This window comes from Pan paniscus, chromosome 14, assembly GCF_029289425.2.
Source record: "Pan paniscus chromosome 14, NHGRI_mPanPan1-v2.0_pri, whole genome shotgun sequence".
In the NCBI taxonomy this organism is placed as follows: domain Eukaryota; kingdom Metazoa; phylum Chordata; class Mammalia; order Primates; family Hominidae; genus Pan; species Pan paniscus.
In genome coordinates, this window is record NC_073263.2 from 114,280,090 (window position 1) to 114,293,035 (window position 12,946).

Below are 12,946 nucleotides of genomic sequence, written 5' to 3' on the forward strand. Positions count from 1 at the left end.
AAGAGCCAACAAACGCAGGCTGGACAGCAAAACCTGGGGGGAGATCTTTGAGCTTGTTCACGAGGTGCAGCCCGGGTAAAGCGTAGGAAGCACGAGCAGAGTGCCGCGGTCTAAACGAAGCGTGTTTCTCTCCATGGACTGGAGCGTGGAAGTGCACACACATTTCCCACGTTCAGAGAGTGACCTGGAAACAGGTCTTAAGAACAAGGTGGAAATTTAGCTGCTGCCATTAAACACGGGGTAAACTGTTCTTTCCAGATAATGCGGAATGCACGTGCCTGCATTCAGACTCCATTTATCTTCACCGTCCTTCAAAATGGATGAGCTAAACACAGGCACATGCCTGGACGGGCTGCACATGGGGATGTGTGTGGCGGCCCACCATTCACACGTGTGCCCTCACGTGTAGACGCACTTAATTTACATTGGGTGTCCTGCTATATAAACTTCTGTGGAGACCTACTTAATTCACACCAAGTGTCCTGATGTGTAGACTCCTGTGGAGACCTACTTAATTCACACCGGGTGTCCTGATGTGTAGACTCCTGTGGAGACCTACTTAATTCACACCGGGTGTCCTGATGTGGAGACCTACTTAATTCACACCGGGTGTCCTGATGTGGAGACCTACTTAATTCACACCGGGTGTCCTGATGTGGAGACTCCTGTGGAGACTTACTTAATCCACACCGGGTGTCCTGATGTGTAGACTCCTGTGGAGACTTACTTAATCCACACCGGGTGTCCTGACATGTAGACTTCTGTGGAGACCTACTTAATTCACACCGGGTGTCCTGATGTGTAGACCCCTGTGGAGACCTACTTAATCCACACCAAGTGTCCTGATGTGTAGACTCCTGTGGAGACTTACTTAATCCACACCGGGTGTCCTGATGTGTAGACTCCTGTGGAGACCTACTTAATTCACACCGGGTGTCCTGACATGTAGACTTCTGTGTAGACCTACTTAATTCACACCAGGTGTCCTGATGTGTAGACCCCTGTGGAGACCTACTTAATCCACACCAAGTGTCCTGATGTGCAGACCCCTGTGGAGACCTACTTCATTCACACCGGGTGTCCTGATGTGGAGACCTACTTAATTCACACCAGGTGTCCTGACATGTAGACTTCTGTGTAGACCTACTTAATCCACACCAAGTGTCCTGATGCGTAGACCCCTGTGGAGACCTACTTCATTCACACCGGGTGTCCTGATGCGTAGACCCCTGTGTAGACCTACTTCATTCACACCGGGTGTCCTGATGCGTAGACCCCTGTGGAGACCTACTTAATCCACACCGGGTGTCCTGATGTGTAGACCCCTGTGGAGACCTACTTAATCCACACCAAGTGTCCTGATGTGTAGACCCCTGTGGAGACCTACTTAATTCACACCGGGTGTCCTGATGTGTAGACTCCTGTGCAGACTTACTTAATCCACACCGGGTGTCCTGATGTGTAGACTCCTGTGGAGACCTACTTAATTCACACCGGGTGTCCTGACATGTAGACTTCTGTGTAGACCTACTTAATTCACACCAGGTGTCCTGATGTGTAGACCCCTGTGGAGACCTACTTAATTCACACCGGGTGTCCTGATGTGTAGACCCCTGTGGAGACCTGCTTAATTCACACCGGGTGTCCTGATGTGTAGACTCCTGTGGAGACTTACTTAATCCACACCAGGTGTCCTGATGCGTAGACTCCTGTGGAGACCTACTTAATCCACACCGGGTGTCCTGATGTGTAGATCCCTGTGGAGACCTACTTAATTCACACCCGGCATCTTGACGTGTAGACCCCTGTGTAGACCTACTTCATTCACACCAGGTGTCCTGACGTGTAGACTTCTGTGTAGACCTACTTCATTCACACCGGGTGTCCTGACATGTAGACTTCTGTGTAGACCTACTTCATTCACACCGGGTGTCCTGACGTGTAGACCCCTGTGGAGACCTACTTAATTCACACCGGGTGTCCTGATGTGTAGACCTCTGTGGAGACCTACTTAATTCACACCGGTGTCCTGATGTGTAGACCCCTGTGGAGACTTACTTAATCCACACCGGGTGTCCTGATGTGTAGACTCCTGTGGAGACCTACTTAATTCACACCAAGTGTCCTGATGTGTAGACCCCTATGGTGGACCTACTTAATTCACACCAGTGTCCTGATGTGTAGACCCCTATGGTGGACCTACTTAATTCACACCAGTGTCCTGATGTGTAGATCCCTGCGGAGACCTACTTAATTCACACCGGGTGTCCTGATGTGTAGACTCCTGTGGTAGACCTACTTAATTCACACCGGGTGTCCTGATGTGTAGACCCCTATGGTGGACCTACTTAATCCACACCGGGTGTCCTGATGTGTAGACCCCTGCGGAGACCTACTTCATTCACACCGGGTATTCTGATGTATAGACTCCTGTGGAGACCTACTTAATCCACACCGGGTGTCCTGATGTGTAGACCCCTGTGGAGACTTACTTAATTCACACTCAAGCATCCTGGCATGTAGACTCCTGTGGTTCTTAATTATTTATGTGCTCTTGAAGAGTTGCACATTTTTAAAGAATATTTTACAACAGAAAAGGTCACCTTTTCAAAGCCTTTTTTATGGGATTAATTTGTAACTACAGGATTGCAAAAAATTTTAATAGCTTTAACCTCTAGAAACAGGACATATAAATGCTGAAAAACAAAGTCCCAACCAGATAAGTCCTGTGGGTGGTTTCCCAGTCATGATTCATGGAAGGAGAAATGTACTGATGAGAAATCACATCCAAAATATTGTCTCTGCAGTGGTAATACTTACAAAGTCGACGCAGTCTCAGGCGGAGCTCACTGAAGATGGTTTCCAAGCTTATATGTACTTCACCCATCCCCCACCCTCCAGCCCAAAACAAATCCCAAACATACTGCTTAGAACTCAGCCTGCGCAGCCCAGAGGTACAGAGAGGCAGGAAGCACCCAGGTGTCCACACACGGTGCCATTGTGGACTTGTAGGGCAGGATTCCAGGATATGGGTGATGGGCGTGTGGAACCGCGGCCCCCCCTGCACAGTGTGGCTCATCTGAACCGGATGGGGGCCGTGAAGGCATCACCCAGCCTGCCCCCCTGGGAGCTGGCTTCTCCCTTCCTGGGGCAGAGCTCGCCCGACAGCCCCACATGCCTGGTTCTCCCTGCAGATGAGGGTGCTGTGTGGGGCCACAGGGAAGAAACCAGCAGCAGCGGCAGAGCTTGATCCAGGCATTGGAGGAGGGTCCTGGTCCCCCTGGCAGGGGCTGGTGGGAAGCTGCACTTCTGTCATTGCCCATGGCGGCTTTGGAGGAGATGACAGAGCATGGCGATTTCTGCCTCCCACTCCTGACCCCTCTGCTGTGTCATTCAAGTTTTGTCCTTTTCCTACTGTCCGTTTCGAACGTCACTGCAGGCAGTGGCCTCGGTGGCTTCGCGCCGCCTGGCCCTGCTCCCTGGCTCTGTGCTACCCTCTCTCCCTCTCGGCTGGGCCCTTCCTCTCCGCTGCTCCCTGTGGAACTGGAGCCCCTCGAGGTCTCTTCAGTTTCTGATCCGGGAAGCCCTGCAGGTTGTCAGGATGGGTTTTGTGGGCTTATTGCTGCTTTCCAGGACCTTTGAGAAGCCGTAAGTTTCCTTCCTACCAGGAAGCCCTCGCTCAGGAACGCACAGACCGGGGTCCACAGGCTCTCAGGAGCGCCGTCTGAGTGCAGGTGGAGGGTGTGGCGGGGCCAGGAGAGCACTTGGCCGCCTTTCATCTCCACCTCTGAGGACAGAAGGGGGCTCTCAAATCCGCCCATGCATTGAGATCTTCGCTCTTCACAGAGGTGGGATTAGTAGCTTAGTCTCAGTTTCAAGTGGATGAGGTTGTGTAATTTCGAGGGAAAATTACATCCGGCAATACCTCTTTTGCTAATGGAACTCAGGAAGGAAAGGCCCTCAGAAAGGCTGGAGTCTGGAATCTAGGCAAGTAGCTGGCCTGACAGTAACCTTGATCCAGATAAACCAAAGTGGAATTCTCGAGCCTGGAATTGATGACTCATAATTGTTTTCATTTAACAGCTCAGGATGTGTGAAAAAAAAAATGCTGTTTAATTTGTAAGACATAAGTTTACGACTGATTTTGGAGAATACATTTGTGATAATGTATCTATGTTTTCCTGGGGTGGCGGAGGAAATGATTTCTACCTAAAAAAAAGAAATGCTAGTAGTTAAGACTTTTTAAGTGCCACAGAAGCTTGTTCTCAGCAAGTTTGCTTTTATGAAATCAAAGGATGAAAGCCTTTGTCATGGAAGAAGTCGTAATAGAGGATGAAAATGCTGTCGGATTATTTTTAACTTCTCATCTGTTTGACGGAAGTGCAGTTACTGGTGATCGGTGACGATAGAGTTTGTTTCCTTCTTTGGGGAGAGACTTTGGGCAGTGTCAAAACCTGAAATGACAGCCCAGTACGCCCCGTTCCCTGCTTCCTGTGCTGTGCAGAGCTCCCCTAGGCCTGCTTGCACCCCCCACGTGGGGAATCCTGAACTCCAGAAAGGGATGGATCACTGCATGCCTCCTTTTCCAGATTTGTACTTCGGGGCACAGAATTCACATGGTTCCCAGCTTTGCCCACAGGAGGCTACGGAATTAAATCTTGGCTTAGCCTATACTGTCCCTCCATGCCTTCAAGAAAGTTGAATCCTTCTGGTAATTGGGGAGGAAAAATTCCCTCTGCAATTCGTAGGTATAGCCAGTGTTTTCATGACTTATATTTGTATAAATGATTTCCATGTTTATTATATCATGTAATCTCTAAAACAACCCTGTGAGCCCACCAATACTGATGATTACCAATGTATTCATGAGGAAGCTGAGGCTTAGAGCTCAGTCATGTGCCTGAGGCCACAGAAGAGGATAGAGCCCCTGTAGTCTGGCACTGGGCTTGGACATCCTTCCGCAGAGCCAGGGGCCCTTTCTTTTCATTTTTGAGACAGAGTCTCTCTCTGTGCCCAGGCTGGAGTGCAATGGTGCGATCCTGGCTCACTGCAACCTCCACCGCCCGGGTTTAAGTGATTCTCCTGCCTCAGCCTCCCAAGTAGCTGGAACTACAGGTGCCCACCACCACACCTAGCTAATTTTTATGTTTTTAGCAAAGATGGGGTTTTGCCATTGTTGGCCAGGCTGGTCTTGAACTCCTGACCTCTGGTGATTCACCCACCTCGGCCTCCCAAAGTGCTGGGTTTACAGACGTGAGTCACCGCGCCCATCCAGGGGTGCTTTTCTTAACAGCCCCTCTGGGCGCTCACGAATTTCCAGCATCAGTAATCCACCATCCTGGCATAATTTTCTGTGTTTTGCATCCCTGCCTCCCGGTCATAAACAAAAGAGTGACCTCAGTTCCATGCGAGTGGCTGCTTGTCCCAAGCAGATGGGTGTCCGGTGTCCCCGCCTGTTTCAGGACTGTCAGGTGGGCCCCGTGGTGCTGGAGCTGTGTTCAGGTGAACACTAGCTGAGGCTTCAGACAGCTGGCAGGTGCTCCTGCGGGCGCCTGGGCTGCTGGCAGAGGACAGTGCCCGGGTTTGTCTCGCAGCCAGAGGCCAGAGGCAGGCCAGGTGAGGCCATGCTCTTCCCTGTCTGCACACCACACTGCTGGCGAGTAACACAAAACCAGAGACTGGCTTCCACGAGGGACAGGAGGCAGCGGAAACCTGAGGCTCAGACACTAGTGAGGCGTTCCAGCTCAGGGCCAAAATCAGAGCCAGGGCAGCTGTGGACTCTGGCTATGGCGTCTGTCGTACAAGTGAGAAATGAAAAGAATGACTGTCCCGTGTCATTCAGCAAAATGCATGGTGTCTTTGGAGGTGAAGAGAGGTGCCAAGCGCCACTCGGTTTTCCCAGATTTCCTGTAGGAGGAAAACCACTTGGTTCTATGCTGTGGCTTTCACGCCAGGAGCTCCCAGGATTGAGGACGTCTACTGATTGTATCACAGTTGAAGGGCCCAGTGTTACATTACATTGTGTCCCCAGGCAAATACTTACATTTTTACAATTCAACAACGATGAGCAAAGGAAAACTGTCCACCGTTGTCAGCCTTCCCGCTCTAACGTGTGGAATAAAATGCTCATTTCAGTTGATTGTATCCCGATGGTACTGCTGTGTCAGTGCAGTCACGACCCTTTAAATGAGTTCACTGGGATTTCACTTTTCTTGTTAGACATCACCAGGAATTAATAACCCTCCTTTTGACAATAGTAATGGTCAGCAGTAATAACTTACTCTGTGAAACATAGAGATTACACAGCATCATGGGGCTTGGCTGCGGCCCTCAGTGCCTGATTAGAATAAAGCAATTGAGGCCGGGCGCAGTGGCTCACACCTGTAATCCCAGAACTTTGGGAGGCCGAAGCGGGCGGATCACGAGGTCAGGAGTTCTAGACAAGCCTGGCCAACATGGTGAAATCCTGTCTCTACCAAAAAATAAAAAATTAGCTGGGCGTGGTGGCGGGCGCCTGTATTTCTAGCTACTCGGGAGGTCGAGGCAGGAAAATCGCTTGAACCCAGGAGGCAGAGGTTGCAGTGAGCCGAGATTGTGCCAACGCACTCCAGCCTGGGTGACAGACAGAGTAAGACCCTGTCTCAAGAAAAGAAAAGAAAAAAAGAATAAAGCAATCATGCAGGTGGTTTCAGATTCCAAAGCTGTACAGTAACATTCAAATATGGCAAGGCCCTGCCAGGTGCGGTGACTCACGCCTGTAATTCCAGCACTTTGGGAGGCTGAGGCAGGTGGATCACCTGAAGTCAGGAGTTCAAGATCAGCCTGGGCAACATGGTGAAATCCCGTCTCTAGTAAAAATACAAAAATTAGCCGGGCATCTTGGGGGGTTGCCTGTAATCCCAGCTACTCGGGAGGCTGAAGCACGAGAATCGCTTGAACCTGGGAGGCAGAGATTGCAGTGAGCCGAGATGGCGCCACTGCACTCCAGCCTGGGTGACAGAGTGAGACTTCATCTCAAAATAAATAAATAAATAAGTTATGGCAAGTCCATGAGTTTGCACAGCCTTCCAGGCCTGATGGAAGTAGATCTGCATGTTTGGAAGGATTGCAGATCATATTTTATCTCATAAATATTACCAAAACTTCCTCGTATAACATGGGAACTTTCAAAACCATAGAGAGGAGCATTGTAAATCTCTGTGGCTCGTCTCCACTGTCACAGTTCCCAGCTTGTGGCCAGCCTGTTCCATCTGCACCTTCACTTTAGTTCCAAGGGTCCTTTGGAAGGAATCCTGGACAGCGTGTACTTTTCATCTGAAAGTACTTCAGTAAATGAAAGGTGGAATTTTAAGTAGACTCTTTTTTCATTAATGTGACTTTGTTACTGAGTGATGTATTATAGAAATTTGTGGAAACGTATAATTATAATAAATTTGTTGGCTTGGATGCTGGAAAGTAAGACTGGCCTCACATGGGTGGGCTAAGGTATTTCTTTAATGTGTCCTTTTAAAAGCTAATGGAGAGTAACTGAGTTTTTCATTATGGCCCATTTGAGAGAAAATATATCTTTCTTAAATATTTGAAAAGATCGATCACATGTGTAATGTTTGCCAAGTTGTATACACAAGAAAGCTAGAGCTCAGAATCATTAAATAATTTGCTGAAGTTTACATGGTTTTTAAATGGCAGGGCCAGGATCGAATGTGGGGACTGACTCTGAAGTCTATGTGTTTCATAGTATGCTAAAGAGTAAATATTTCCAGAATTTCGATAGAGTACCTAAATTATCTTGAGGTGGGGTTAGCAAATTGTGAATTAAGATTGTGGTTTTTGTAAAGGAAGAAAGTGCCTATATTTTTATTGGCAATCTGGTGTTTTTGTTTGCTTTTTTCCTGAATGAGAAACAAAAGGAATGAAGAGCTAGCCATGTGTTCTCTACTCTGTCTCAGTTTGTATGGCTACTTTTCCATCCAGAGCTCTTGCCTTTTGGTTCTCAATTTGGTTGCATTCCCATGAAGAAAACCTAGTGTGGCAGGCAGAAGGATGGCCTCCCACAGATGTCCACATCCTGATCCCCAGAACCTCTGACTGTGACACTGTCTGTGGCCAGGGAATCAAGATTGCCAAACAGCTGACATTAAAATAGGGAGGTGATTATAGAACTATTCATGTGGCCAAAAGTAACCACAGAGGCACTTGTAAGTGGAAGAGGGAGGCAGAACAGACTGTCCGAGCTACGACTGGCTTCAGAGGTTGAAGGGGACCAAAGGATGTAGGCAGCCTCTGCAGGAAGCAAGAAAAGGCAAGAAAAGTTTCTCCCTGGAGCCTCCAGGAAGGAACCAGCCCTGCTGATACTTTAATTTTAACCCAGTGAAACCCATTGCAAACTTCTGACCTCCAGAACAGTAAGGTAATAAATTTGCGTTGTTTTAAGTCACAAAGTGGAATTTGTTATAGCAGCATAAGAAACTCATACACCTGTCCTAACTACTTTGGGGATTTATAATACAGACTGTACGGAGATTGACGCGGTGTCAAAGGACCCGTGACCTTGAGACATGCCCATAGAATCATACACCTGCCCTAGCCACATCGGGGATTTATAATACAGGCTGCTCAGAGACTGACGTGGTGTGCAAAGGACCCGTGACCTTGAGACATGTCCATAGAAACTTTCCAAACTGAAGAGCAAAGAGGAAAAAAGAGTGAAGAAACAGAACAGAACTGTGGACAATTACAATAGGTGAAGCAGGCCAGGCACGGTGGCTCACGCCTGTAATCCTGGCGCTTTGGGAGGCTAAGGTGGGCAAGATCACCTGAGGTCAGGAGTTTGAGACAAGACTGGCCAACATGGTGAAACCCCGTCTGTACTGAAAATACAAAAAATAAAAAATTTTTTTAAAAAAATTAGCCAGGTGTGGTGGCAGGTGCCTGTAATCCCAGCTACTTGGGAGGCTGAGGCACAAGAATCCCTTGAAGCCGGGAGGCAGAGGTTGCAGTGAGCCAAGATAGCACCACTGCACTCCACCCTGGGCAGCCAGAGTGAAAACTCCATCTCAAAAAAAAAAAAAAAAAAAAAAAAAAAGGTAAAGCATATATACATAATGAAAAAAACAAAAGAAGAGAGAAGAAATATCTCCAGTAAAAGTGGCTATTTCCAAAATTAATGGCAGATGCCAAACTACAGATCCAGGAAGCTCAGAGATAAATACAAAAGCAGAATAAATTTTTTAAAAAGGGTACACCTAGACATATCACATTTAAATTGCAGAAAATTAGACTCAGAAAAAATCTTGAAAGAAGCCACAGGAAAAGAACATTTTACCTGCTGAGAAACAAGGGTAAGAATTATATCAAACTTTCTTCCAGAAACCATCTAAGGAAGAAAAGAATAATGTAAAATATTTAAAGTGTTGAAAGAAAAAGCCAGCAACCCAGAATTCTGTATCTCATAAAATTATCCTTCATACGTGAAGGAGAAATAAAGACTTTTTCAGGCAAACAAAAATTGAGCGAATTCATTGCCAGTAGACCTCCCTTGCAAGAAATGTTAAAAGTTCTTCAGAAAGAAGGAAAATTATATAGGTCAGAAATTCAGGTCTACTTAGGAAAGAACAGAGCACTAAAGTGTGAGTTTTTGTGCTGTTACAACAGAATACCACAGACTGGGTAATTTATAGAGAAGAGACATTGATTTCCCCACAGTTCTAGAGTCTGGGAAGTCCAAAATCAAGACACTGGCAGGTTTGGTGTCTGGTGAGGGCCCCGTCTCTGCTTCCAAGATGGCTCCTTGAGCACTGCATCCTCTGGAGTGGGGGAAGGCTGTGTCCTTATGTGGCAGAAGGCAAAAGGGCAAAGGGGCAAATTCCCTCTGCCGAGCCCTTTTATACAGGCACCTAATCCCATTCATGAGGGAGGAGCCCGCATGGCGGAATCACCTCTTGAAGGCCCCGCCTCCTGGGACCGTGACTAGTTGTCACATTGGCAACACCTGAATTTTGGAGGGGACACATTCAAACCATAGCAAGAAGGAATAAGTAAAGGTAGTAAAATTAAATATTTTGCTTTTTTGTTGTTTTTTATTTCTTTTAGAGACGTGATCTCACCATGTTGCCCAGGCGGGTTTAGAACTTCTGGGCTCAAGGGATCCACCGCCTCAGCCTCCTGAAGTGCTAGGATTACAGGCCACAGCACCCAGCTTGCTTTTTGTGTTCTTAATTGGTCTAACAGAGAGTACTTTATTCAGAATGATAATAGCACTTATTCAGTGGTGATTGCTCAGGGGTGAATGAAATGTATGACAGCAGTGCCCTGGGGGGCAAGAAGGAACTGGGCATGCTGTTGCGAGGAATCTGCGCCACACACACAGTGCGGGTTATGTGAGAGTGGACGTGTATTGTGGCCTGTAGTGCAACCACTAAGTAATTTTTTTAAAAAATAAGTATAGTTGATATTCTAAGACAGGAGAGAAAATAGTCACATCAAATGCTCAATTAAAACCCAAGATGGCAGGAAAAAAGTATAAGTCACAAAAGAAACAAAGACTATGAAGAAAGGAATAAAAGTCAGTTACAAATATGGTCAATATTAATCCAGCTATATTAATAATCACTTTAAGTGTGAATTGTCTAAATAAACCAAATACAGAAACTGTCAGAATAGAAAAAACAAGACCTAACCATATGTTGTGTGCAGGAAAGGCACTTTAAATATAAAAACACGGGTTTAAGAGATAGAGGAAGATGGACCATGCTGCTACTACTCAAAGGGACACAAGATTAGCTATATTAATTTTAGACAAAGCAGACTTCAGAACAAGAGAAGTTACCAGGGATAAAGAGGGGCATTGCCGAACAACAAAGAGGTCAGTTCTCCAAGACAACATAACAATTCTCAATGTCTCTGTAACAACAGAGGGTCAAAATATGTGAGGCAAAAACGGATAGAACTGGAAAGAGAAAGAAAATCCACTGTTATATTTGGACACTTCATCACCTCTGTCCACAGGCAGAAAATCAGTAAGGACACGGTTGAACTGAACAGCACCATCAGTCCCTTGGACCTAATGGACCTTTAAGTCTCACGCGTCCATGTGAAGAGAGTCCACCAATAGGCTTTGTGTGAGCAACAAGGCTGTTTATTCACTTGGATGCAAGTGGGCTGAGTCCGAGAAAGGAGTCAGCAAAGGGAGATGGAGGTGGGGCAGTTCTATAGGATTTGGGTATGTAGTGGAAAATTACAGTTAAAGGTGGTTATCCCTTGTGGGCAGGGGCGGGGGTCACAAGGTGCAGGGTGGGGAGGTCATGAGACTCATTGTCCGGAGCGGGGGGGGGGGGGAATGTCACAAGGTCGATTGATTAGTTGGGGTGAGGCAGGAACAAATCACAAAGGTGGAATGTCATCTTTTGTGGTTCTTCAGTTGCTCCAGGCCATCTGGGTGTATATGTGCAGGTCACAGGCTTAGCTTGGGCTCAGAGGCCTGACAATTTATAAAATACTTCATTCGACAATAGCAGACCACACATTCTTCTCAAGTTCACATGGAACATTTGCCATGACAGATCACATTCTGGGCCATAAAATACACCTTAGCACCTTTTCAAAGAATAGAAATCATACCAAGTACTCTTTCAGACCACAGTAGAATTAAACTAGAAATAAATAAATAACAAAGTTAACTGGAAAATCCCAAAATACTTGGAGATTAAACAAAACACTACTAAATAACACATGAATCAAAGAAGTCTCAAGAGGCATAAAAATATTTTAAGCTAAACAAAAAATATAACTTATCAAATCTTGTGGGATGCAGGAAAAGCAGTGCTTAGAGGGAAATTTATAGTATTGACTACATAGATTAGAAAAGAAGAAAGATCCAAAATCTACAAGCTTCAACATTAGGAAACTTAAAAAAAAAATTAATAATAAACATTAGAACAGAAATTAATGAAATTGAAAACAGGAAATCAGAGAAAATTTTAAACATCAAAAGCTGGTTCTTTGAAAAAAAAAATCAATAAAATCAATAAAACTTTAGCCAGGCTAAACAAGGGAAAAAGAAAAGAGACACAAATTCCAAACATCAGAAATAAAAGAGGGGCATCACTACTGGTAACATGGCTAATAAAAAGATTAAAAGGAATATCATGAACAGCCCTACACCCATAAACTTGGTAACTTAGATAAAATTGACCAGTTTCTTGAAAAACACTATCTACCAAAACTCAAACAAGGAGAAATATATAATCTGGGTGGGCCTACATCAATTAAAAGAAATGGAATCAATAATTAATACTCTTCCAAAACGGAAAGCACAAGACTCAGATGTTTTCACTGGTGAATTCTACCAAACATTTAAGGAAAAAAAAAAAATCAATTCTCTACAATCTCTTCCAGGTAATAGAAGCAGAAGGAACATTTTCTAATTCATTCTATGAGGCCAGCATTACCCTAAAACCAAAACCAGAAAAAGATATTACCAGAAAGATGATATCACACACCAGTATTTCTCATGAACATAGAAGCAACGATTCTCAATAAAATATTAGCAAGTCCAATTCAACAATGTATAAAAAGAATTATACACCATGACCAAGTGGGTTTATCCTAGGTATGCAAGGCTGATTCAACATTTGAAAATCGACTAATATAACCCATAATATTTACAGGCTAAAAAAGAAAACTTACATGATTATATCAATAGGTGCAGAAAAAGAATTTGACAAAATTCACTACCCACTCATGTACTGCAGCAAACTAAGAACAGAGGGGAATTTCCTGAGCTTCATAAAGAGCATCTCCGAAAAGCCCTACAGCTGACGTCATACTTAATGGTGAAAAATGAGATGGTTTCACCCTAAGATTGGAAAAAAGGCAAGAAATCCCTTATCACTGTTCTTATTCAGCATTGTACTGGAAATCCTAGCGAATACAGTAAGAGTAGAAA

The 12,946-nt window shown here is 45.4% G+C and overlaps 1 protein-coding gene across 11 annotated transcripts in view; it reads left to right on the forward strand.

Annotated features, from left to right (window-relative positions):
- Positions 1–12,946, forward strand: part of ATP11A (ATPase phospholipid transporting 11A) — a 195,153-nt gene that overhangs the window by 96,172 nt on the left and 86,035 nt on the right. The gene's annotated exons all lie outside the window — the stretch shown is intronic.